This window comes from Pristiophorus japonicus, chromosome 18 (genome assembly GCF_044704955.1).
Source record: "Pristiophorus japonicus isolate sPriJap1 chromosome 18, sPriJap1.hap1, whole genome shotgun sequence".
In the NCBI taxonomy this organism is placed as follows: Eukaryota; Metazoa; Chordata; class Chondrichthyes; family Pristiophoridae; genus Pristiophorus; species Pristiophorus japonicus.
The window spans coordinates 38,645,494-38,671,585 of NC_091994.1; the positions used below are offsets into that span (position 1 = coordinate 38,645,494).

Consider the following 26,092-nt stretch of genomic DNA (forward strand, 5'->3'; position numbering starts at 1 on the left):
CTCAGTCTGTACTGGGATCACTAGTCCTCAGTCTGTACCTGGATCGCTAGTCCTCAGTCTGTACTGGGAACCCTAGTCCTCAGTCTGTACTGGGATCGCTAGTCCTCAGTCTGTACTGGGATCCCTAGTCCTCAGTCTGTACTGGTATCTCTAGTCCTCAGTCTGTACTGGGATCCCTAGTCCTCAGTCTGTACTGGGATCCCTAGCCCTCAGTCTATACTGGGAACACGAGTCCTCAGTCTGTACTGGGATCCCTAGTCCTCAGTCTGTACTGGGAACCCTAGCCCTCAGTCTGTACTGGGATCGCTAGTCCTCAGTCTGTACTGGGATCACTAATCCTCAGTCTCGACTGGGATCGCTAATCCTTAATCTGTACTGGGATCGCTAATCCTCAGTCTGTACTGGGAACCCTAGTCCTCAGTCTGTACTGGGAACGCAAGTCCTCAGTCTGTACTGGGAACCCTAGTCCTCAGTCTGTACTGGGATCGCTAGTCCTCAGTCTGTACTGGGAACCCTAGTCCTCAGTCTGTACTGGGAACCCTAGCCCTCAGTCTGTACTGGGAACCCTAGTCCTCAGTCTGTACTGGGAACCCTAGTCCTCAGTCTGCACTGGGAACCCTAGTCCTCAGTCTGCACTGGGAACCCTAGTCCTCAGTCTGTACTGGGATCACTAGTCCTCAGTCTGTACTGGGAACCCTAGCCCTCAGTCTGTACTGGGATCCCTAGTCCTCAGTCTGTACTGGGTTCGCTAGTCCTCAGTCTGTACTGGGAACCCTAGTCCTCAGTCAGTACTGGGAACCCTAGTCCTCAGTCTGTACTGGGGTCCCTAGTCCTCAGTCTGTACTGGGGTCCCTAGTCCTCAGTCTGTACTGGGAACCCTAGTCCTCAGTCTGTACTGGAATCACTAGTCCTCAGTCTGTACTGGGAACCCTAGTCCTCAGTCTGCACTGGGAACCCTAGTCCTCAGTCTGTACTGGGATCACTAGTCCTCAGTCTGTACTGGGAATCCTAGTCCTCAGTCTGTACTGGGAACCCTAGTTCTCAGTCTGTACTGGGAACCCTAGTCCTCAGTCTGTACTGGGATTGCTAATCCTCAGTCTGTACTGCGATCCCTAGTCATCAGTCTGTACTGGGATCGCTAATCCTCAGTCTGTACTGGGAACCTTGTCCTCAGTCTGTACTGGGATCCCATTCCTCAGGCTGTACTGGGATCACTAGTCCTCAGTCTGTACTGGGAACCCTAGTCCTCAGTCTGTACTGGGATCCCTAGTCCTCAGTCTGTACTGGAATCCCTAGTCCTCAGTCTGTACTGGGATCCCTAGTCCTCAGTCTGTACTGGGATCCCTAGTCCTCAGTCTGTACTGGGATCCCTAGTCCTCAGTCTGTACTGGGATCCCTAGTACTCAGTCTGTACTGGGATCCCTAGTCCTCAGTCTGTACTGGGATCCCTAGTCCTCAGTCTGTACTGGGATTCCTAGTCCTCAGTCTGTACTGGGATCCCTAGTCATCAGTCTGTACTGGGATCCCTAATCCTCAGTCTGTACTGGGATCCCTAGTCCTCAGTCTGTATTGGGATCGCTAGTCCTCAGTCTGTACTGGGAACCCTAGTCCTCAGTCTGTACTGGGAACCCTAGTCCTCAGTCTGTACTGGGAACCCTAGTCCTCAGTCTGTACTGGGAACCCTAGCCCTCAGTCTGCACTGGGATCGCTAGTCCTCAGTCTGTACTGGGATCACTAATCCTCAGTCGCTACTGGGATCACTAGTCCTCAGTCTGTACTGGGATCCCTAGTCCTCAGTCTGTACTGGGATCCCCAGCCCTCAGTCTGTACTGGGAACACTAGTCCTCAGTTTGTACTGGGATCCCTAGTCCTCATTCTGTACTGGGATCCCTAGTCATCAGTCTGTACTGGGATCGCTAGTCCTCAGTCTGTACTGGGATCCCTAGTCCTCAGTCTGTACTGGGATCCCTCGTCCTCAATCTGTACTGGGATCCCTAGTCATCAGTCTGTACTGGGATCCCTACTCATCAGTCTGTACTGGGAACCCTAGTCCTCAGTCTGTACTGGGATCCCTAGTCCTCAGTCTGTACTGGGATCCCTAGTCCTCAGTCTGTACTGGGAACCCTAGTCCTCAGTCTGTACTGGGAACCCTAGTCCTCAGTCTGTACTGGGATCGCTAGTCCTCAGGCTGTACTGGGATCACTAGTCCTCAGTCTGTACTGGGATCGCTAGTCCTCAGTCTGTACTGGCACCCCTAGTCCTCAGTCTGTACTGGGATCGCTAGTCCTCAGTCTGTACTGGGATCACTTGTCCTCAGTCTGTACTGGTATCTCTAGTCCTCAGTCTGTACTGGGATCCCTAATCCTCAGTCTGTACTGGGATCCCTAGTCCTCAGTCTGTACTGGGATCCCTAGCCCTCAGTCTGTACTGGGAACCCTAGCCCTCAGTCTGCACTGGGATCGCTAGTCCTCAGTCTGTACTGGGATCACTAATCCTCCGTCGGTACTGGGATCACTAGTCTTCAGTCTGTACTGGGATCCCTAGTCCTCAGTCTGTACTGGGATCCCTAGCCCTCAGTCTGTACTGGGAACACTAGTCCTCAGTCTGTACTGGGATCGCTAGTCCTCAGTCTGTACTGGGATCACTAATCCTCAGTCTCTACTGGGATCGCTAATCCTTAATCTGTACTGGGATCGCTAATCCTCAGTCTGTACTGGGAACCCTAGTCCTCAGTCTGTACTGGGATCCCTAGTCCTCAGTCTGTACTGGGATCCCAAGTCCTCAGTCTGTACTGGGATTCCTAGTCCTCTGTCTGCACTGGGATCCCTAGTCATCAGTCTGTACTGGGATCCCTAGTCCTCATTCTGTACTGGGATCCCTAGTCATCAGTCTGTACTGGGATCGCTAGTCCTCAGTCTGTACTGGGATCCCTAGTCCTCAGTCTTTACTGGGATCCCTAGTCCTCAATCTGTTCTGGGATCCCTAGTCATCAGTCTGTACTGGGATCCCTACTCTTCAGTCTGTACTGGGATCCCTAGCCCTCAGTCTGTACTGGGAACACTAGTCCTCAGTCTGTACTGGGATCGCTAATCCTCAGTCTGTACTGCGATCCCTAGTCATCAGTCCGTACTGGGATCGCTAATCCTCAGTCTGTACTGGGAACCCTAGTCCTCAGTCTGTACTGGGATCCCATTCCTCAGGCTGTACTGGGATCACTAGTCCTCAGTCTGTACTGGGAACCCTAGTCCTCAGTCTGTACTGGGATCCCTAGTCCTCAGTCTGTACTGGAATCCCTAGTCCTCAGTCTATACTGGGATCCCTAGTCCTCAGTCTGTACTGGGATCCCTAGTCCTCAGTCTGTACTGGGATCCCTAGTCCTCAGTCTGTACTGGGATCCCTAGTCCTCAGTCTGTACTGGGATCCCTAGTCCTCAGTCTGTACTGGGATCCCAAGTCCTCAGTCTGTACTGGGATTCCTAGTCCTCAGTCTGCACTGGGATCCCTAGTCATCAGTCTGTACTGGGATCCCTAGTCCTCATTCTGTACTGGGATCCCTAGTCATCAGTCTGTACTGGGATCCCTAGTCCTCATTCTGTACTGGGATCCCTAGTCCTCAGTCTTTACTGGGATCCCTAGTCCTCAATCTGTACTGGGATCCCTAGTCATCAGTCTGTACTGGGATCCCTACTCTTCAGTCTGTACTGGGATCCGTAGTCCTCAGTCTGCACTGGGATCACTAGTCCTCAGTCTGTACTGGGATCCCTAGTCCTCAGTCTGTACTGGGAAACCTAGTTCTCAGTCTGTACTGGGAAACCTAGTCCTCAGTCTGTACTGGGAAACCTAGACCTCAGTCTGTACTGGGAAACCTAGTCCTCAGTCTGTACTGGGATCGCTAGTCCTCAGTCTGTACTGGGATCCCTAGTCCTCAGTCTGTACTGGGATCCCTATTCATCAGTCTGTACTGGGAACCCTACTCCTCAGTCTGCACTGGGAACCCTAGTCCTCAGTCTGTTCTGGGAACCCTAGCCCTCAGTCTGTACTGGGATCCCTAGTCCTCAGTCTGTACTGGGATCCCTAGTCCTCAGTCTGTACTGGGATCACTTGTCCTCAGTCTGTACTGGGAACCCTAGGCCTCAGTCTGTAATGGGAAGCCTAGTCCTCAGTCTGTACTGGGATCGCTAGTCCTCAGTCTGTACTGGGAACCCTAGTCCTCAGTCTGTACTGGGAACCCTATCCTCAGTCTGTACTGGGAACCCTAGTCCTCAGCCTGTACTGGGATCACTAGTCCTCAGTCTGTACTGGGAACCCTAGTCCTCAGTCTGTACTGGGAACCCTAGCCCTCAGTCTGTACTGGGAACCCTAGTCCTCAGTCTGTACTGGGAACCCTAGTCCTCAGTCTGCAATGGGAACCCTAGTCCTCAGTCTGTACTGGGATCACTAGTCCTCAGTCTGTACTGGGATCCCTAGTCCTCAGTCTGTACTGGGATCCCAAGTCCTCAGTCTGTACTGGGATTCCTAGTCCTCTGTCTGCACTGGGATCCCTAGTCATCAGTCTGTACTGGGATCCCTAGTCCTCATTCTGTACTGGGATCCCTAGTCATCAGTCTGTACTGGGATCGCTAGTCCTCAGTCTGTACTGGGATCCCTAGTCCTCAGTCTTTACTGGGATCCCTAGTCCTCAATCTGTTCTGGGATCCCTAGTCATCAGTCTGTACTGGGATCCCTACTCTTCAGTCTGTACTGGGATCCCTAGCCCTCAGTCTGTACTGCGAACACTAGTCCTCAGTCTGTACTGGGATCGCTAATCCTCAGTCTGTACTGCGATCCCTAGTCATCAGTCCGTACTGGGATCGCTAATCCTCAGTCTGTACTGGGAACCCTAGTCCTCAGTCTGTACTGGGATCCCATTCCTCAGGCTGTACTGGGATCACTAGTCCTCAGTCTGTACTGGGAACCCTAGTCCTCAGTCTGTACTGGGATCCCTAGTCCTCAGTCTGTACTGGAATCCCTAGTCCTCAGTCTGTACTGGGATCCCTAGTCCTCAGTCTGTACTGGGATCCCTAGTCCTCAGTCTGTACTGGGAACCCTAGTCCTCAGTCTGCACTGGGAACCCTAGTCCTCAGTCTGTACTGGAATCACTAGTCCTCAGTCTGTACTGGGAACCCTAGTCCTCAGTCAGTACTGGGAACCCTAGTCCTCAGTCTGTACTGGGGTCCCTAGTCCTCAGTCTGTACTGGGGTCCCTAGTCCTCAGTCTGTACTGGGAACCCTAGTCCTCAGTCTGTACTGGAATCACTAGTCCTCAGTCTGTACTGGGAACCCTAGTCCTCAGTCTGCACTGGGAACCCTAGTCCTCAGTCTGTACTGGGATCACTAGTCCTCAGTCTGTACTGGGAATCCTAGTCCTCAGTCTGTACTGGGAACCCTAGTTCTCAGTCTGTACTGGGAACCCTAGTCCTCAGTCTGTACTGGGATCGCTAATCCTCAGTCTGTACTGCGATCCCTAGTCATCAGTCTGTACTGGGATCGCTAATCCTCAGTCTGTACTGGGAACCTTGTCCTCAGTCTGTACTGGGATCCCATTCCTCAGGCTGTACTGGGATCACTAGTCCTCAGTCTGTACTGGGAACCCTAGTCCTCAGTCTGTACTGGGATCCCTAGTCCTCAGTCTGTACTGGAATCCCTAGTCCTCAGTCTGTACTGGGATCCCTAGTCCTCAGTCTGTACTGGGATCCCTAGTCCTCAGTCTGTACTGGGATCCCTAGTCCTCAGTCTGTACTGGGATCCCTAGTACTCAGTCTGTACTGGGATCCCTAGTCCTCAGTCTGTACTGGGATCCCTAGTCCTCAGTCTGTACTGGGATTCCTAGTCCTCAGTCTGTACTGGGATCCCTAGTCATCAGTCTGTACTGGGATCCCTAGTCCTCATTCTGTACTGGGATCCCTAGTCATCAGTCTGTACTGGGATCGCTAGTCCTCAGTCTGTACTGGGATCCCTAGTCCTCAGTCTGTACTGGGATCCCTCGTCCTCAATCTGTACTGGGATCCCTAGTCATCAGTCTGTACTGGGATCCCTACTCATCAGTCTGTACTGGGAACCCTAGTCCTCAGTCTGTACTGGGATCCCTAGTCCTCAGTCTGTACTGGGATCCCTAGTCCTCAGTCTGTACTGGGAACCCTAGTCCTCAGTCTGTACTGGGAACCCTAGTCCTCAGTCTGTACTGGGATCGCTAGTCCTCAGTCTGTACTGGGATCACTAGTCCTCAGTCTGTACTGGGATCGCTAGTCCTCAGTCTGTACTGGCACCCCTAGTCCTCAGTCTGTACTGGGATCGCTAGTCCTCAGTCTGTACTGGGATCACTTGTCCTCAGTCTGTACTGGTATCTCTAGTCCTCAGTCTGTACTGGGATCCCTAATCCTCAGTCTGTACTGGGATCCCTAGTCCTCAGTCTGTACTGGGATCCCTAGCCCTCAGTCTGTACTGGGAACCCTAGCCCTCAGTCTGCACTGGGATCGCTAGTCCTCAGTCTGTACTGGGATCACTAATCCTCCGTCGGTACTGGGATCACTAGTCTTCAGTCTGTACTGGGATCCCTAGTCCTCAGTCTGTACTGGGATCCCTAGCCCTCAGTCTGTACTGGGAACACTAGTCCTCAGTCTGTACTGGGATCGCTAGTCCTCAGTCTGTACTGGGATCACTAATCCTCAGTCTCTACTGGGATCGCTAATCCTTAATCTGTACTGGGATCGCTAATCCTCAGTCTGTACTGGGAACCCTAGTCCTCAGTCTGTACTGGGATCCCTAGTCCTCAGTCTGTACTGGGATCCCAAGTCCTCAGTCTGTACTGGGATTCCTAGTCCTCTGTCTGCACTGGGATCCCTAGTCATCAGTCTGTACTGGGATCCCTAGTCCTCATTCTGTACTGGGATCCCTAGTCATCAGTCTGTACTGGGATCGCTAGTCCTCAGTCTGTACTGGGATCCCTAGTCCTCAGTCTTTACTGGGATCCCTAGTCCTCAATCTGTTCTGGGATCCCTAGTCATCAGTCTGTACTGGGATCCCTACTCTTCAGTCTGTACTGGGATCCCTAGCCCTCAGTCTGTACTGGGAACACTAGTCCTCAGTCTGTACTGGGATCGCTAATCCTCAGTCTGTACTGCGATCCCTAGTCATCAGTCCGTACTGGGATCGCTAATCCTCAGTCTGTACTGGGAACCCTAGTCCTCAGTCTGTACTGGGATCCCATTCCTCAGGCTGTACTGGGATCACTAGTCCTCAGTCTGTACTGGGAACCCTAGTCCTCAGTCTGTACTGGGATCCCTAGTCCTCAGTCTGTACTGGAATCCCTAGTCCTCAGTCTATACTGGGATCCCTAATCATCAGTCTGTACTGGGATCCCTAGTCCTCATTCTGTACTGGGATCCCTAGTCATCAGTCTGTACTGGGATCCCTAGTCCTCATTCTGTACTGGGATCCCTAGTCCTCAGTCTTTACTGGGATCCCTAGTCCTCAATCTGTACTGGGATCCCTAGTCATCAGTCTGTACTGGGATCCCTACTCTTCAGTCTGTACTGGGATCCGTAGTCCTCAGTCTGCACTGGGATCACTAGTCCTCAGTCTGTACTGGGATCCCTAGTCCTCAGTCTGTACTGGGAAACCTAGTTCTCAGTCTGTACTGGGAAACCTAGTCCTCAGTCTGTACTGGGAAACCTAGACCTCAGTCTGTACTGGGAAACCTAGTCCTCAGTCTGTACTGGGATCGCTAGTCCTCAGTCTGTACTGGGATCCCTAGTCCTCAGTCTGTACTGGGATCCCTATTCATCAGTCTGTACTGGGAACCCTACTCCTCAGTCTGCACTGGGAACCCTAGTCCTCAGTCTGTACTGGGAACCCTAGCCCTCAGTCTGTACTGGGATCCCTAGACCTCAGTCTGTACTGGGATCCCTAGTCCTCAGTCTGTACTGGGATCACTTGTCCTCAGTCTGTACTGGGAACCCTAGGCCTCAGTCTGTAATGGGAAGCCTAGTCCTCAGTCTGTACTGGGATCGCTAGTCCTCAGTCTGTACTGGGAACCCTAGTCCTCAGTCTGTACTGGGAACCCTATCCTCAGTCTGTACTGGGAACCCTAGTCCTCAGCCTGTACTGGGATCACTAGTCCTCAGTCTGTACTGGGAACCCTAGTCCTCAGTCTGTACTGGGAACCCTAGCCCTCAGTCTGTACTGGGAACCCTAGTCCTCAGTCTGTACTGGGAACCCTAGTCCTCAGTCTGCAATGGGAACCCTAGTCCTCAGTCTGTACTGGGATCACTAGTCCTCAGTCTGTACTGGGATCCCTAGTCCTCAGTCTGTACTGGGATCCCAAGTCCTCAGTCTGTACTGGGATTCCTAGTCCTCTGTCTGCACTGGGATCCCTAGTCATCAGTCTGTACTGGGATCCCTAGTCCTCATTCTGTACTGGGATCCCTAGTCATCAGTCTGTACTGGGATCGCTAGTCCTCAGTCTGTACTGGGATCCCTAGTCCTCAGTCTTTACTGGGATCCCTAGTCCTCAATCTGTTCTGGGATCCCTAGTCATCAGTCTGTACTGGGATCCCTACTCTTCAGTCTGTACTGGGATCCCTAGCCCTCAGTCTGTACTGGGAACACTAGTCCTCAGTCTGTACTGGGATCGCTAATCCTCAGTCTGTACTGCGATCCCTAGTCATCAGTCCGTACTGGGATCGCTAATCCTCAGTCTGTACTGGGAACCCTAGTCCTCAGTCTGTACTGGGATCCCATTCCTCAGGCTGTACTGGGATCACTAGTCCTCAGTCTGTACTGGGAACCCTAGTCCTCAGTCTGTACTGGGATCCCTAGTCCTCAGTCTGTACTGGAATCCCTAGTCCTCAGTCTATACTGGGATCCCTAGTCCTCAGTCTGTACTGGGATCCCTAGTCCTCAGTCTGTACTGGGATCCCTAGTCCTCAGTCTGTACTGGGATCCCTAGTCCTCAGTCTGTACTGGGATCCCTAGTCCTCAGTCTGTACTGGGATCCCAAGTCCTCAGTCTGTACTGGGATTCCTAGTCCTCAGTCTGCACTGGGATCCCTAGTCATCAGTCTGTACTGGGATCCCTAGTCCTCATTCTGTACTGGGATCCCTAGTCATCAGTCTGTACTGGGATCGCTAGTCCTCAGTCTGTACTGGGATCCCTAGTCCTCAGTCTTTACTGGGATCCCTAGTCCTCAATCTGTACTGGGATCCCTAGTCATCAGTCTGTACTGGGATCCCTACTCTTCAGTCTGTACTGGGATCCGTAGTCCTCAGTCTGTACTGGGATCACTAGTCCTCAGTCTGTACTGGGATCCCTAGTCCTCAGTCTGTACTGGGAAACCTAGTTCTCAGTGTGTACTGGGAAACCTAGTCCTCAGTCTGTACTGGGAAACCTAGACCTCAGTCTGTACTGGGAAACCTAGTCCTCAGTCTGTACTGGGATCGCTAGTCCTCAGTCTGTACTGGGATCCCTAGTCCTCAGTCTGTACTGGGATCCCTATTCATCAGTCTGTACTGGGAACCCTACTCCTCAGTCTGCACTGGGAACCCTAGTCCTCAGTCTGTACTGGGAACCCTAGCCCTCAGTCTGTACTGGGATCCCTAGTCCTCAGTCTGTACTGGGATCCCTAGTCCTCAGTCTGTACTGGGATCACTTGTCCTCAGTCTGTACTGGGAACCCTAGGCCTCAGTCTGTAATGGGAAGCCTAGTCCTCAGTCTGTACTGGGATCGCTAGTCCTCAGTCTGTACTGGGAACCCTAGTCCTCAGTCTGTAATGGGAACCCTATCCTCAGTCTGTACTGGGAACCCTAGTCCTCAGCCTGTACTGGGATCACTAGTCCTCAGTCTGTACTGGGAACCCTAGTGCTCAGTCTGTACTGGGAACCCTAGCCCTCAGTCTGTACTGGGAACCCTAGTCCTCAGTCTGTACTGGGAACCCTAGTCCTCAGTCTGTACTGGGAATCCTAGTCCTCAGTCTGTACTGGGAACCCTAGTTCTCAGTCTGTACTGGGAACCCTAGTCCTCAGTCTGTACTGGGATCGCTAATCCTCAGTCTGTACTGCGATCCCTAGTCATCAGTCTGTACTGGGATCGCTAATCCTCAGTCTGTACTGGGAACCTTGTCCTCAGTCTGTACTGGGATCCCATTCCTCAGGCTGTACTGGGATCACTAGTCCTCAGTCTGTACTGGGAACCCTAGTCCTCAGTCTGTACTGGGATCCCTAGTCCTCAGTCTGTACTGGAATCCCTAGTCCTCAGTCTGTACTGGGATCCCTAGTCCTCAGTCTGTACTGGGATCCCTAGTCCTCAGTCTGTACTGGGATCCCTAGTCCTCAGTCTGTACTGGGATCCCTAGTACTCAGTCTGTACTGGGATCCCTAGTCCTCAGTCTGTACTGGGATCCCTAGTCCTCAGTCTGTACTGGGATTCCTAGTCCTCAGTCTGTACTGGGATCCCTAGTCATCAGTCTGTACTGGGATCCCTAGTCCTCATTCTGTACTGGGATCCCTAGTCATCAGTCTGTACTGGGATCGCTAGTCCTCAGTCTGTACTGGGATCCCTAGTCCTCAGTCTGTACTGGGATCCCTCGTCCTCAATCTGTACTGGGATCCCTAGTCATCAGTCTGTACTGGGATCCCTACTCATCAGTCTGTACTGGGAACCCTAGTCCTCAGTCTGTACTGGGATCCCTAGTCCTCAGTCTGTACTGGGATCCCTAGTCCTCAGTCTGTACTGGGAACCCTAGTCCTCAGTCTGTACTGGGAACCCTAGTCCTCAGTCTGTACTGGGATCGCTAGTCCTCAGTCTGTACTGGGATCACTAGTCCTCAGTCTGTACTGGGATCGCTAGTCCTCAGTCTGTACTGGCACCCCTAGTCCTCAGTCTGTACTGGGATCGCTAGTCCTCAGTCTGTACTGGGATCACTTGTCCTCAGTCTGTACTGGTATCTCTAGTCCTCAGTCTGTACTGGGATCCCTAATCCTCAGTCTGTACTGGGATCCCTAGTCCTCAGTCTGTACTGGGATCCCTAGCCCTCAGTCTGTACTGGGAACCCTAGCCCTCAGTCTGCACTGGGATCGCTAGTCCTCAGTCTGTACTGGGATCACTAATCCTCCGTCGGTACTGGGATCACTAGTCTTCAGTCTGTACTGGGATCGCTAATCCTCAGTCTGTACTGGGATCCCTAGCCCTCAGTCTGTACTGGGAACACTAGTCCTCAGTCTGTACTGGGATCGCTAGTCCTCAGTCTGTACTGGGATCACTAATCCTCAGTCTCTACTGGGATCGCTAATCCTTAATCTGTACTGGGATCGCTAATCCTCAGTCTGTACTGGGAACCCTAGTCCTCAGTCTGTACTGGGATCCCTAGTCCTCAGTCTGTACTGGGATCCCAAGTCCTCAGTCTGTACTGGGATTCCTAGTCCTCTGTCTGCACTGGGATCCCTAGTCATCAGTCTGTACTGGGATCCCTAGTCCTCATTCAGTACTGGGATCCCTAGTCATCAGTCTGTACTGGGATCGCTAGTCCTCAGTCTGTACTGGGATCCCTAGTCCTCAGTCTTTACTGGGATCCCTAGTCCTCAATCTGTTCTGGGATCCCTAGTCATCAGTCTGTACTGGGATCCCTACTCTTCAGTCTGTACTGGGATCCCTAGCCCTCAGTCTGTACTGGGAACACTAGTCCTCAGTCTGTACTGGGATCGCTAATCCTCAGTCTGTACTGCGATCCCTAGTCATCAGTCTGTACTGGGATCACTTGTCCTCAGTCTGTACTGGGAACCCTAGGCCTCAGTCTGTAATGGGAAGCCTAGTCCTCAGTCTGTACTGGGATCGCTAGTCCTCAGTCTGTACTGGGAACCCTAGTCCTCAGTCTGTACTGGGAACCCTATCCTCAGTCTGTACTGGGAACCCTAGTCCTCAGCCTGTACTGGGATCACTAGTCCTCAGTCTGTACTGGGAACCCTAGTCCTCAGTCTGTACTGGGAACCCTAGCCCTCAGTCTGTACTGGGAACCCTAGTCCTCAGTCTGTACTGGGAACCCTAGTCCTCAGTCTGCAATGGGAACCCTAGTCCTCAGTCTGTACTGGGATCACTAGTCCTCAGTCTGTACTGGGATCCCTAGTCCTCAGTCTGTACTGGGATCCCAAGTCCTCAGTCTGTACTGGGATTCCTAGTCCTCTGTCTGCACTGGGATCCCTAGTCATCAGTCTGTACTGGGATCCCTAGTCCTCATTCTGTACTGGGATCCCTAGTCATCAGTCTGTACTGGGATCGCTAGTCCTCAGTCTGTACTGGGATCCCTAGTCCTCAGTCTTTACTGGGATCCCTAGTCCTCAATCTGTTCTGGGATCCCTAGTCATCAGTCTGTACTGGGATCCCTACTCTTCAGTCTGTACTGGGATCCCTAGCCCTCAGTCTGTACTGGGAACACTAGTCCTCAGTCTGTACTGGGATCGCTAATCCTCAGTCTGTACTGCGATCCCTAGTCATCAGTCCGTACTGGGATCGCTAATCCTCAGTCTGTACTGGGAACCCTAGTCCTCAGTCTGTACTGGGATCCCATTCCTCAGGCTGTACTGGGATCACTAGTCCTCAGTCTGTACTGGGAACCCTAGTCCTCAGTCTGTACTGGGATCCCTAGTCCTCAGTCTGTACTGGAATCCCTAGTCCTCAGTCTATACTGGGATCCCTAGTCCTCAGTCTGTACTGGGATCCCTAGTCCTCAGTCTGTACTGGGATCCCTAGTCCTCAGTCTGTACTGGGATCCCTAGTCCTCAGTCTGTACTGGGATCCCTAGTCCTCAGTCTGTACTGGGATCCCAAGTCCTCAGTCTGTACTGGGATTCCTAGTCCTCAGTCTGCACTGGGATCCCTAGTCATCAGTCTGTACTGGGATCCCTAGTCCTCATTCTGTACTGGGATCCCTAGTCATCAGTCTGTACTGGGATCGCTAGTCCTCAGTCTGTACTGGGATCCCTAGTCCTCAGTCTTTACTGGGATCCCTAGTCCTCAATCTGTACTGGGATCCCTAGTCATCAGTCTGTACTGGGATCCCTACTCTTCAGTCTGTACTGGGATCCGTAGTCCTCAGTCTGTACTGGGATCACTAGTCCTCAGTCTGTACTGGGATCCCTAGTCCTCAGTCTGTACTGGGAAACCTAGTTCTCAGTGTGTACTGGGAAACCTAGTCCTCAGTCTGTACTGGGAAACCTAGACCTCAGTCTGTACTGGGAAACCTAGTCCTCAGTCTGTACTGGGATCGCTAGTCCTCAGTCTGTACTGGGATCCCTAGTCCTCAGTCTGTACTGGGATCCCTATTCATCAGTCTGTACTGGGAACCCTACTCCTCAGTCTGCACTGGGAACCCTAGTCCTCAGTCTGTACTGGGAACCCTAGCCCTCAGTCTGTACTGGGATCCCTAGTCCTCAGTCTGTACTGGGATCCCTAGTCCTCAGTCTGTACTGGGATCACTTGTCCTCAGTCTGTACTGGGAACCCTAGGCCTCAGTCTGTAATGGGAAGCCTAGTCCTCAGTCTGTACTGGGATCGCTAGTCCTCAGTCTGTACTGGGAACCCTAGTCCTCAGTCTGTAATGGGAACCCTATCCTCAGTCTGTACTGGGAACCCTAGTCCTCAGCCTGTACTGGGATCACTAGTCCTCAGTCTGTACTGGGAACCCTAGTCCTCAGTCTGTACTGGGAACCCTAGCCCTCAGTCTGTACTGGGAACCCTAGTCCTCAGTCTGTACTGGGAACCCTAGTCCTCAGTCTGCAATGGGAACCCTAGTCCTCAGTCTGTACTGGGATCACTAGTCCTCAGTCTGTACTGGGAATCCTAGCCCTCAGTCTGTACTGGGATCGCTAGTCCTCAGTCTGTACTGGGATCGCTAGTCCTCAGTCTGTACTGGGAACCCTAGTCCTCAGTCTGTACTGGGAACCCTAGTCCTCAGTCTGTACTGGGAACCCTAGTCTTCAGTCTGTACTGGGAACCCTCGTCCTCAGTCTGTACTGGGATCCCTAGTCCTCAGTCTGTACTGGGAATCCTAGTCCTCAGTCTGTACTGGGAACCCTAGTCCTCAGTCTGTATTGGGATCGCTAGTCCTCAGTCTGTACTGGGATCACTAGTCCTCAGTCTGTACTGGGATCGCTAGTCCTCAGTCTGTACTGGCAACCCTAGTCCTCAGTCTGTACTGGGATCGCTCGTCCTCAGTCTGTACTGGGATCACTAGTCCTCAGTCTGTACTGGGATCTCTAGTCCTCAGTCTGTACTGGGATCCCTAATCCTCAGTCTGTACTGCGATCCCTAGTCCTCAGTCTGTACTGGGAACCCTAGTCCTCAGTCTGTACTGGGAACTCTAGCCCTCAGTCTGCACCTGGATCGCTAGTCCTCAGTCTGTACTGTGATCACTAATCCTCAGTCGGTACTGGGATCACTAGTCCTCAGTCTGTACTGGGAACCCTAGCCCTCAGTCTGTACAGGGATCGCTAGTCCTCAGTCTGTACTGGGATCACTAATCCTCAGTTTCTACTGGGATCGCTAATCCTTAATCTGTACTGGGATCGCTAATCCTCAGTCTGTACTGGGATCGCTAATCCTCAGTCTGTCCTGGGAACCTTAGTCCTCAGTCTGTACTGGGAACCCAAGTCCTCAGTCTGTACTGGGAACCCTCGTTCTCAGTCTCTACTGGGAACCCTAGTCCTCAGTCTGTACTGGGAACCCTAGTCCTCAGTCTGTATTGGGATCGCTAGTCCTCAGTCTGTACTGGGACCCTAGTCCTCAGTCTGTACTGGGATCGCTAGTCCTCAGTCTGTACTGGGATCCCTAGTCAGTCTGTACTGGGATCGCTAGTCCTCAGTCTGGACTGGGATCACTAGTCCTCAGTCTGTACTGGGATCGCTAGTCCTCAGTCTGTACTGGGATCACTAGTCCTCAGTCTGTACTGGGATCGCTAGTCCTCAATCTGCACTGGGAACCCTCATCCTCAGTCTGTACTGGGATCTCTAGTCCTCAGTCTGTACTGGGATCGCTAATCCTCAGTCTGTACTGCGATCCCTAGTCATCAGTCTGTACTGGGATCGCTAATCCTCAGTCTGTACTGGGAACCCTAGTCCTCAGTCTGTACTGGGATCCCATTCCTCAGTCTGTACTGGGATCACTAGTCCTCAGTCTGTACTGGGAACCCTAGTCCTCAGTCTGTACTGGGATCCCTAGTCCTCAGTCTGTACTGGGATCCCTAGTCCTCAGTCTGTACTGGATCCCTAGTCCTCAGTCTGTACTGGGATCCCTCGTCCTCAGTCTGCACTGGGATCCCTAGTCCTCAGTCTGTACTGGGATCCCTAGTCCGCAGTCTGTACTGGGATCCCTAGTCCTCAGTCTGTACTGGGATCCCTAGTCCTCAGTCTGTACTGGGATCCCAAGTCCTCAGTCTGTACTGGGATCCCTAGTCCTCAGTCTGTACTGGGATCACTAGTCCTCAGTCTGTACTGGGATCCCTAGTACTCAGTCTGTACTGGGAAACCTAGTTCTCAGTCTGTACTGGGATCGCTAGTCCTCAGTCTGTACTGGGATCCCTAGTCCTCAGTCTGTACTGGGATCGCTAGTCCTCAGTCTGTACTGGGATCCCTAGTCCTCAGTCTGTACTGGGAAACCTAGTCCTCAGTCTGTACTGGGAAACCTAGTCCTCAGTCTGTCCTGGAAACCCTAGTCCTCAGTCTGTACTGGGAAACCTAGTCCTCAGTCTGTCCTGGGATCGCTAGTCCTCAGTCTGTACTGGGAAACCTAGTCCTCAGTCTGTACTGGGAAACCTAGTCCTCAGTCTGTACTGGGATCGCTAGTCCTCAGTCTGTACTGGGATCCCTAGTCCTCAGTCTGTACTGGGAAACCTAGTCCTCAGTCTGTACTGGGAAACCTAGTCCTCAGTCTGTCCTGGGATCGCTAGTCCTCAGTCTGTACTGGGAACCCTAGTCCTCAGTCTGTACTGGGATCCCTATTCATCAGTCTGTACTGGGAACCCTAGTCCTCAGTCTGTACTGGGATTCCTAGTCCTCAGTTTGTACTGGGATCGCTAGTCCTCACTCTGTACCGGGATCCCTAGTCCTCAGTCTGTACTGGGATCCCTAGTCAGCAGTCCGTACTGGGATCCCTAGTCCTCAGTCTTTACTGGGATCCCTAGTCCTCAGTCTGTACTGGGATCCCTATTCATCAGTCTGTACTGGGAACCCTAGTCCTCAGTCTGTACTGGGATTCCTAGTCCTCAGTCTGTACTGGGATCGCTAGTCCTCAGTCTGTACTGAGAACCCTAGTCCTCAGTCTGTACTGGGATCCCTAGTCCTCAGTCTGTACTGGGATCCCTATTCATCAGTCTGTATTGGGTTCGCTAGTCCTCAGTCTGTACTGGGATTCCTAGTCCTCAGTCTGTACTGGGAACCCTAGTCCTCAGCCTGTACTGAGAACCCTAGTCCTCAGTCTGTACTGAGAACCCTAGTCCTCAGTCTGTACTGGGATTCCTAGTCCTCAGTCTTTACTGGGAACCCTAGTCCTCAGCCTGTACTGAGAACCCTAGTCCTCAGTCTGTACTGGGATCCCTATTCATCAGTCTGTACTGGGAACCCTAGTCCTCAGTCTGTACTGGGATTCCTAGTCCTCAGTTTGTACTGGGATCCCTAGTCCTCAGTCTGTACTGGGATCCCTATTCATCAGTCTGTACTGGGAACCCTAGTCCTCAGTCTGTACTGGGATTCCTAGTCCTCAGTCTGTACTGGGATCGCTAGTCCTCAGTCTGTATTGGGATTCCTAGTCCTCAGTCTGTACTGGGATCCCTAGTCATCAGTCTGTACTGGGATCCCTAGTCCTCATTCTGTACTGGGATCCTTAGTCATCAGTCTGTACTGGGATCGCTAGTCCTCAGCCTGTACTGAGAACCCTAGTCCTCAGTCTCTACTGGGATTCCTAGTCCTCAGTCTTTACTGGGAACCCTAGTCCTCAGTCTGTACTGAGAACCCTCGTCCTCAGTCTGTACTGGGATCCCTATTCATCAGTCTGTACTGGGAACCCAAGTCCTCAGTCTGTACTGGGATTCCTATTCCTCAGTTTGTACTGGTATCCCTCGTCCTCAGTCTGTACTGGGAAACCTAGTCCTCAGTCTGTACTGGGATCGCTAGTCCTCAGTCTGTACTGGGATCCCTAGTCCTCAGTCTGTACTGGGATCGCTAGTCCTCAATCTGTACTGGGATCCCTAGTCCTCAGTCTGTACTGGGATCCCTAGTCCTCAGTCTGTACTGGGAAACCTAGTCCTCAGTCTGTACTGGGATCCCTAGTCCTCAGTCTGTACTGGGAAACCTAGTCCTCAGTCTGTACTGGGAAACCTAGTCCTCAGTCTGTACTGGGATCGCTAGTCCTCAGTCTGTCCTGGAAACCCTCGTCCTCAGTCTGTGTTGGGATCGCTAGTCCTCAGTCTGTACTGGGAAACCTAGTCCTCAGTCTGTACTGGGAACCCTAGTCTTCAGTCTGTGCTGGGATCCCTAGTCCTCAGTCTGTACTGGGATCCCTATTCATCAGACTGTACTGGGATTCCTCGTCATCAGTCTGTACTGGGATCACTAGTCATCAGTCTGTACTGGGAACCTTAGTCCTCAGTCTGTACTGGGATCGCTAGTCCTCAGTCTATACTGGATGACAGAGTAAAGTTCTCTCTACGGTCCCCATCAAACACTTCCAGGTCACGTACAGTACAGGTTAAATACTACCCATCTTGAGATTGCTGTTTAGGGTCAGTTTTGTGCTCCGGAACTACACTCACTAAGAATATTGTTACCACTGCCCAAACTCAGTTCACATGGCACTCTTACAGTCAGAAGATAGAGACGATAGGAATAAGAGCAGGCCACTTGCCCCTCAAATCTATCAACTATCATCCTCTCTGTTGGAGCTGGATTTGAGCTCAAGCCCAAAGTGAAAAGTCTTTGTATTAACCCACTGCCTCACCCAATCCCCCTCAGCACGTGCAAGCTTGTTGCAAATAAATCGGTACCAATAAATTGCTGAGCATTAAAGCCGCAGACAGCGAATAATTGTCACAAAGCTGGATGCCAGGCTGCCCCATTTTAAGCAGCAACCTGTGGTACGTTCATCGGTTTCCTCCTGAAAGTCCTTGTGCCAAATAAGCTTTAATAACCAGGGGTCTTACGTCAGCAGTTGTAACCACATCTCTTTGACTGAGCTCAGTCACGCTGTACTTGTTCCAAATGTGAACAAAACCGATGTTTGATATGAATATAATACTTCCCCTTTCATAGTCCCACACCAAGCTTGTTCTTACCTTGTGCACACTCTGAGCTATAATCTGTGGTGGTCCAAATGTGACCTTCTTTCCGATCGCTTACTGCAACTTTGCTCCTCTACTGAAAATATTGGGGTAGCAATTGAACTTGGGCTGTAGTGCAAAACATGCGGTATTGTATTGGCCGGCTGTTACTCTCCTCGCCCAAAACTGCAGTCAATCTGATCCAATAGCGCCCATTTTGCACTAATGTCTGAGACAAATTTCTAGCCATTATCTGGCACTGGGACATATCCCTCAGTTGTGTCGCCTCCCACCGAGTACCTCAGCAAAGTTCTTCATAGGTGAGTCTGGACCAGAAAGCGTAGAACCGTCCCATTGACGTAAGTGCCCCCTGACCTCGCCAGTGTATCCTGGGTCAGGGGGAGACCACCTCACTAGTATCTTAATTGGTGGGTGCCCATGCCATTATGGATGGGTCTTGGGTTGCCTGACGGGAGGAGATGCACCGCTGGCCTGCCCTTTATTAGAACTGCTGGCACCATTGGCACAGGGAGTATGTTTTTTTAAGCCCCACCAGCCTGAAGGCAAATGTTTTAGGGGAAGTTCGAGGCCAGGATCCAGGAATGATCTCAGTGTACTCAGCAGTAAGGAGGCTAGAGCCAGGGAGATTTGCGGCATAGGAATTCCTTCCCAAGAGCTTAGGCCTCCTTGTTGTCTTGGGCTATATTGGGGGAGGGGGGCCGAGATTCTACCCCAAACTGCATAAGCCAGGTAGTTTATCTGTGCTGCACTCCTGACAATCTTACAACAGGAGTGGGACCCACATAAACTTGTGACTTAGCTGTCAATAGGGAGGCAAGTTGAGGCATCACAGATGAGCTTAATCATCTCCTGGCTCAGTGACCACATACTTTTCACTACTTGCTGCGATTGGCTAACCCAACACATACCAGCTGTTATATATGTGGGCTTGTATTTACTCTGTACAGCCACCAGAGGGCTCATTCCCTGGAGCCCCAAGGGGTCCCATAATCCCTTGGGAGCACAGGTATTTAAGAAGGCTTCACAGGTTGGAGAGGCACTCTGGAGACCTGCAATAAAAAAGCTACGGTCACACTTTACTTTGAGCTCACAGTGTTCAGTCTGACTCTTTCTCCACACACAACAACTGGCGATGAGATACAGATAGCGAACCCAGAGATGCAGAGAACAGTGGGCATCCTGGAGAAATTTTCGAAGGGAGATGATTGGGAAACTTTTGTGGAGCGACTCGACCAATACTTCTTGGCCAACGAGCTAGATGGGGAAGAGAGCGCTGTCAAACGAAGGGCGATCCTCCTCACCATCTGTGGAGCACCAAAGTATGGCCTCATGAAGAATCTGATCACTCCAGCGAAACCCACAGAGAAATCGTACGCCGATTTGTGCACACTGGGCTGAAAGCATTTGAACCCAAAGGAAAGCATTCTGATGGCGAGGTACCGGTTCTACACCTACAAAAGATCTGAAGGCCAGGAAGTGGTGAGTTATGTCGCCGAGCTAAGACACCGTGCAGGGCATTGCGAATTTGAAGGACATTTGGAGCACATACTCAGAGACTTTTTTGTACTTGGCATTGACCACGAAACCATACTTCGCAAACTTTTGACTGTAGAGACCCCAATCTTGATTAAGGCCATAGCGATAGCCCAGGCGTTCATTGCCACCAATGACAATACTAAGCAAATCTCTCAGCACACAAGCGCTGCTACAAGTACTGTGAACAAAGTGATGTTGTTTTCGAATCGTAACGTACAGGGCAGGTCACACATACCTGCAGCTACACATCCGCAGATGTCTCAGAGTCCACCATCAAGGATGATGAATGCAAGGCCATTAACACCTTGTTGGCGCTGCGGGGGTGATTATCATTTCCATTCATGCCGATTCAAAGGATACGTTTGCAAGGGCTGTGGAACAATCGGACACTTCCAACGAGTGTGCAGGCGAGCTGCTAAGCCTGTTAAACCTTCAAACCACCAGGTTGCAGAGGAGGATCACGACGAAACAGAGCCTCAGATAGAGGAGGCAGAGGTACATGGGGTGCACACATTCACCATGAATTGTCCCCCGATAATGCTGAATGTTGAACTAAATGGACTCCCGGTGTCAATGGAGCTGGACACGGGCGCAAGCCAGTCCATCATGGGCAAAAAGACTTTTGAAAGGATGTGGTGCAACAAGGCCAGTCTTAACTCCAATTCGCATGAAACTAAGAACTTACACAAAAGAACTGATTCCTGTAATCGGCAGTGCTACCGTAAAGGTCTCCTACGATGGAGCGGTGCACAAGCTACCACTCTGGGTGGTACCGGGCGATGGTCCCAAGCTGCTCGGCAGGAGCTGGCTGGGAAAGATACGCTGGAACTGGGACGACATCCGAGCGCTATCGCCCGCTGACGACACTTCGTGTGCCCAGATCTTAAACAAATTTCCTTCGCTGTTCGAACCAGGCATCGGGAAATTCCAAGGAGCAAAAGTGCAGATCCACCTAATTCCGGGGCACGACCCATCCATCACAAGGTGAGTGCAGTACCATACATGATGAGAGAAAGGGTAGAGATCGAGCTAGACCAGCTACAAAGAGAGGGCATTATCTCACCGATCGAGTACAGCGAGTGGGCCAGTCCTATTGTCCCAGTCCTCAAGGGAGACGGCACTGTCAGAATCTGTGGCGATTACAAAGTAACTATCAATTGTTTCTCCCTGCAGGACCAATACCCGCAATCAAAAGGTGATGACCTCTTTGCAACGCTGGCGGGAGGAAAGACGTTCACGAAGCTAGGTCTGACTTCAGCCCACATGACGCAGGAACTGGAGGAATCATCAAAGGCCCTCACCTGCATCAACACGCACAAAGGTCTTTTTGTTTATAAGAGATGTCCATTTGGAATCCGATCAGCGGCAGCGATATTCCAGAGAAACATGGAAAGTTTACTGAAGTCGGTCCTGCACACCGTGGTCTTCCAGGACGACATCTTGGTCACAGGTTGGAACACAGTCGAGCACCTGTAGAACCTGGAGAAGATTCTTAGTCGACTCAACCATGTGGGGCTCAGGTTAAAACGCTCGAAGCGCATTTTCCTGACGCCTGAAGTGGAGTTCCTGGGAAGGAGGATTGCAGCGGACGACATCAGGCCCACCAACGTGAAGACGGAGGCAATCGAGAATGCACTGAGGCCATAGAACATGGCGGAGCTGTGGTCGTTTCTGGGACACTTGAACTACTTTGGTAACTTCTTACCGGGTCTCAAGTACACTGCTAGAACCACTACATGTCTTACTACGAAAAGGGGACGAATGGGTTTGGGGCAAAAGCCAAGAAAATGCCTTTGTAAAAGTGAGAAAATTGTTATGCTCAAACAAATTGCTTGTGTTGTATGATCCATGTAAGCATTTGGTACTAGCACGTGATGCATCGTCATAAGGCGTCGGGTGTGTATTGCAACAAGCTAATGATTTTGGGAAACTGCAACCGGTTGCTTATGCATCCAGGAGTCTGTCTAAGGACGAGAGAGCCTACAGCATGATTGAAAAAGAAGCATTAGCATGTTTCTATGGGGTAAAGAAAATGCATCAATACCTGTTTGGGCTAAAATTCGAATTGGAAACTGACCATAAGCTACTTATATTCCTGTTTTCCGAAAGTAAAGGGATGAATACCAACGCATTGGCCCGCATCCAGAGATGGGCGCTCACGTTGTCCGCATACAACTGCGCCATCCGCCACAGGCCAGGCACAGAAAACTGCACCGATGCTCTCAGTAGGCTGCCATTGCCCACCACGGGGGTGGAAATGGCGCAGCCCGCAGATCTAGCCATGGTTATGGAAGCATTTGAGAGTGAGCAATCACCCGTCACTGCCCGACAGATCAAAACTTAGACAGGCCAGGACCCTTTATTATTTCTAGTCAAAAGCTGTGTGCTTCACGGGAATTGGTCCAGTGTCCAGTGGAAATGCAGGAAGAGATAAAGCCGTTCCAGCGGCGCAAAGGTGAAATGTCTATACAGGCAGACTGCCTTCTGTGGGGCAATCGAGTAGTGGTCCCCAAGAAGGGCAAAGACACCTTCATCAATGACCTCCATAGTACCCACCCAGGCATCATAATGATGAAAGCGATAGCCAGATCCCACATGTGGTGGCCCGGTATCGATGCGGACTTAGAGTCCTGCGTTCACAGATGTAATACATGCTCGCAGTTAAGCAATGTACCCAGGGAGGCGCCGCTTAGTTTATGGTCTTGGCCTTCCAAACCGTGGTCGAGAGTACACGTCGACTATGCAGGCCTGTTCTTGGGTAAAATGTTCCTTGTGGCTGTAGAAGCGTACTCCAAGTGGATTGAATGTGAGATAATGTCGGCTAGCACATCCGCTGCCACCACTGAAAGCCTGCGGGCCATGTTTGCCACACACGGCTTACCTGATGTCCTGGTGAGCGACAACGGGCCATGTTTTACCAGTGCTGAGTTCAAAGAATTCATGACCCGTAACGGGATCAAACATGTAACATCTGCCCCGTTTAAACCAGCGTCCAATGGTCAGGCAGAGAGAGCAGTGCAAATCATCAAGCAAGGCTTGAAGAGGGTAACTGCAGGCTCACTGCAGACTCGCCTATCCCGAGTCCTGTTTAGCTACCGCACGAGACCCCACTCACTCACTGGGATCCCACCTGATGAACTGCTCATGAAAAGAGCACTTAAGACAAGGCTTTTGTTAGTTCACCCTGATCTACATGAACAGGTAGAGAGCAGGCGGCTTCAACAAAGTGCATACCATGATAGCGCAAATGTGTCACGCGAGATTGAAGTGAATGATCCTGTATTTGTATTAAATTATGGACAAGGTCCCAAGTGGCTTCCCGGCACTGTCGTGGCCAAAGAGGGCAGCAGAGTGATTCGGGTCAAACTTTCAAATGGACTCATTCACCGGAAACACTTGGACCAAATCAAACTCAGATTCACGGACTACCCTGAGCAACCCACCTTGGACCCTACCTTTTTTGATCCCCCAACATACACACCAGTGGCAACCGGCACTACGGTGGACCACGAAGCAGAACCCCTCATCCACAGCAGCCCTGCAGGGCCCAACACACCAGGCAGCCCAGCAAGGCCAGCTGCACAGCAGCCCAGCGAGGGCCCAACAAATGATTCAACAACACCAGCTTTCACACCGAGACGATCAACCAGGACAAGAAGGGCCCCAGATCGACTCACATTGTAAATAGTTACCCTATTAACTTTGGCAGGTGGCGGGGGGGGAAGGGAATGTTGTTATATATGTGGACTTGTATTTACTCTGTACAGCCACCAGAGGGCCCATTCCACAGAGTCCCAAGGGATCTCATAATCCCTTGGGAACACAGGTATTTAAGAAGGTTTCACAGGTTGGAGAGGCACTCTGGAGACCTTCAATAAAAGACTACGGTCACACTTTACTTTGAGCTCACAGTATTCAGTCTGACTCTTTCTCCATACTCTACACCAGCGTTCAAACCTTTCTGGCCTTTAAGCAACGGGGCCACCAGGGGAACTTATTTCTGCATGAATGTGGTCGACCAAGATTGACCTTGGACTTTTAATCAAACACATGGCGTCCCCCAATAGATCTTTGGCTAAATGCAGTGCCCCATGTGATGCTGATCCAAACAGGTCAGAAGATCCCAGGTTTGACCTTGTTTTGCACTGAGCTAGTGATCTGAACGGGGGCAGCAGTCGGTCCAGTGACTCCTATAGTATAGGCACTTGCTGAGGACAATACCAGACAGGGTTGTGAAGCCCCAATAATTGAATACCCTGATGAGTCTCACTGTCTAGGATCACAGGTGAAGAGTGGAAAGGTACTGGCACGGTGTTTGAAGATCTGTATGCCAGCAAGACTCAGTATTTTCAGGAGAGATGGGGAGAAACTTGCAATGGCACTATTTTTATGATAGGATAAAAACTTTGCTTGATAATAACAGGCTGATCTGCAAAATATGTATTTTGTATCAGAAAGAAAATGCCAGTGTCTGAAGTGACGTTGTCAGAAGACAAACTTTCAATATTCGGGAGAAGGGCATCCTTTCGAAGCTGAATAGCCGGAAAATACATTTGGGTCTGACAAAGAGTCAAGTCCTTTTCCATTACAGCTTGAGAGAGATGGTAAGGGTCACCTCTACAGAACCACCAGTTTTACAGAGATTTGTTCATTTGTGCTCAGGAGTGTCGTCGGAAGCACAAGAACTGATCACCTGCACTTCATCACTTTTAAAACACTTGTGTGGCCCACCTTGGTCCTTGGACTCTATAAAGAAAGACTTCACCTCAGCAGCAGTCAAGACAATCGCATGGCAGCCCCTGTGTGATTTCTGCCCATTTCCCCTTGCCTCTGTTACAAGGAAAATTCACTTTTACACCATATTGATGAGTTTAATTTCACTCCCTCACTCCTAGGGTTGCCATCTCTGGTTGGATGTATTCCTGGAGGTTTCATTACATGACCTCCCATCTCCAATCGGCTCATTCCCCCCCCCCATCTCCAATATTTTAATAACTAATAAAGAAAAGTGTTTAGAGAAAATGGAGCAGCAGCACACTATTTTATTTTATTGCCCCTGTGATTTTTCTCCTGGACAATCCTGGAAGGTTGGCAACCCCACCCACTCCCCAAAAAGAATCTAAATAAATATACAGAAAGTTTGAGGTTTTGGGTTATTGAGCCTGAAACCCCACAATCCATTATCAGCAACAAGTCATACTTGTCATACTGCTGGTGTGCAACGGCCACCACACGTTAAAACAATCCACGCAAAGGCATCTTCCACCCTTCAACATGTAGTTCGGGACCTGGAATATCAGGTCCTTCATTGCAACACCTGTGAACTCATCCCTTTTTGGTGGAAACAAGTCACCCTTGATATAAGGGTCCGCCTAAGAAGAAGATACTTTCAAAACTTCTGGTCAATTTGCTCACTTCTGCTCCCTCAACACTGCCTGGTGGTCAGTAAGTGCTGGTTCCATCTATAAAGTCTTGTCTTACTTCAGTCCTGCTTATGAAACGCCAGCGCTGCTCCTGGCTCCTGCTCGCCGCCAAATCCCACTTCCCTAAAAATGTTGTTTCTACAGGAAATGGGACTTCCCACGCCCCAAGTACAGCACTTGGGATTGCCACCAAAGCAGAGAGCCAATCTACTGACAACCATATCCAAAGCCCCACAGGTGGCTCATGAACCATGTGTTGGCTGCCTCGGTAATACGAGTTAGATACTAATTTTCACAAATGACCACAAACATTATTGTAACAAAGGACACGATTGTAAATTCTGTATTAATGTTTCTCAAACTCTGTGAAACTTCTAGGCTGCCATTATCTGGCTGGAAAGTCGATAAAACTGCACAAAGCAACACCTTTAGTGCAGGTATTTTTTGAGCTAAATTTATCAACTTCCTCTGCAACAAAGACAAGTTCATTTCAGCTTTAATTTAAATATACTAGTTTTTAAAAAGCCACTCCATTTAAGTTATGGGAAATGACCATTGAAAGAAGGGCACCAGCATTTCAGACACTGGCCAACAGCAAGGGGAACACAGTAACCAGTTAGATAATTTGGAGTGGACTGATTTAAGAGAGTAACAAATTGCACCGTCTCCTTATCTTTCCCAGGACCTCAAAAGTGTTGAACTCCTAACTGTGTCAGCTGTGGCTCAGTGAGTAGCATTCTTGACTCTTGGTCAGAAGGTTGTAGGTTCAAGTCTCCACGCCA

General features: G+C 50.8%; 1 protein-coding gene across 1 annotated transcript in view; it reads right to left on the reverse strand.

The window, feature by feature from the left end:
* Nucleotides 1–26,092, reverse strand: part of matk (megakaryocyte-associated tyrosine kinase) — a 171,863-nt gene that overhangs the window by 144,970 nt on the left and 801 nt on the right. The window lies entirely within an intron of this gene.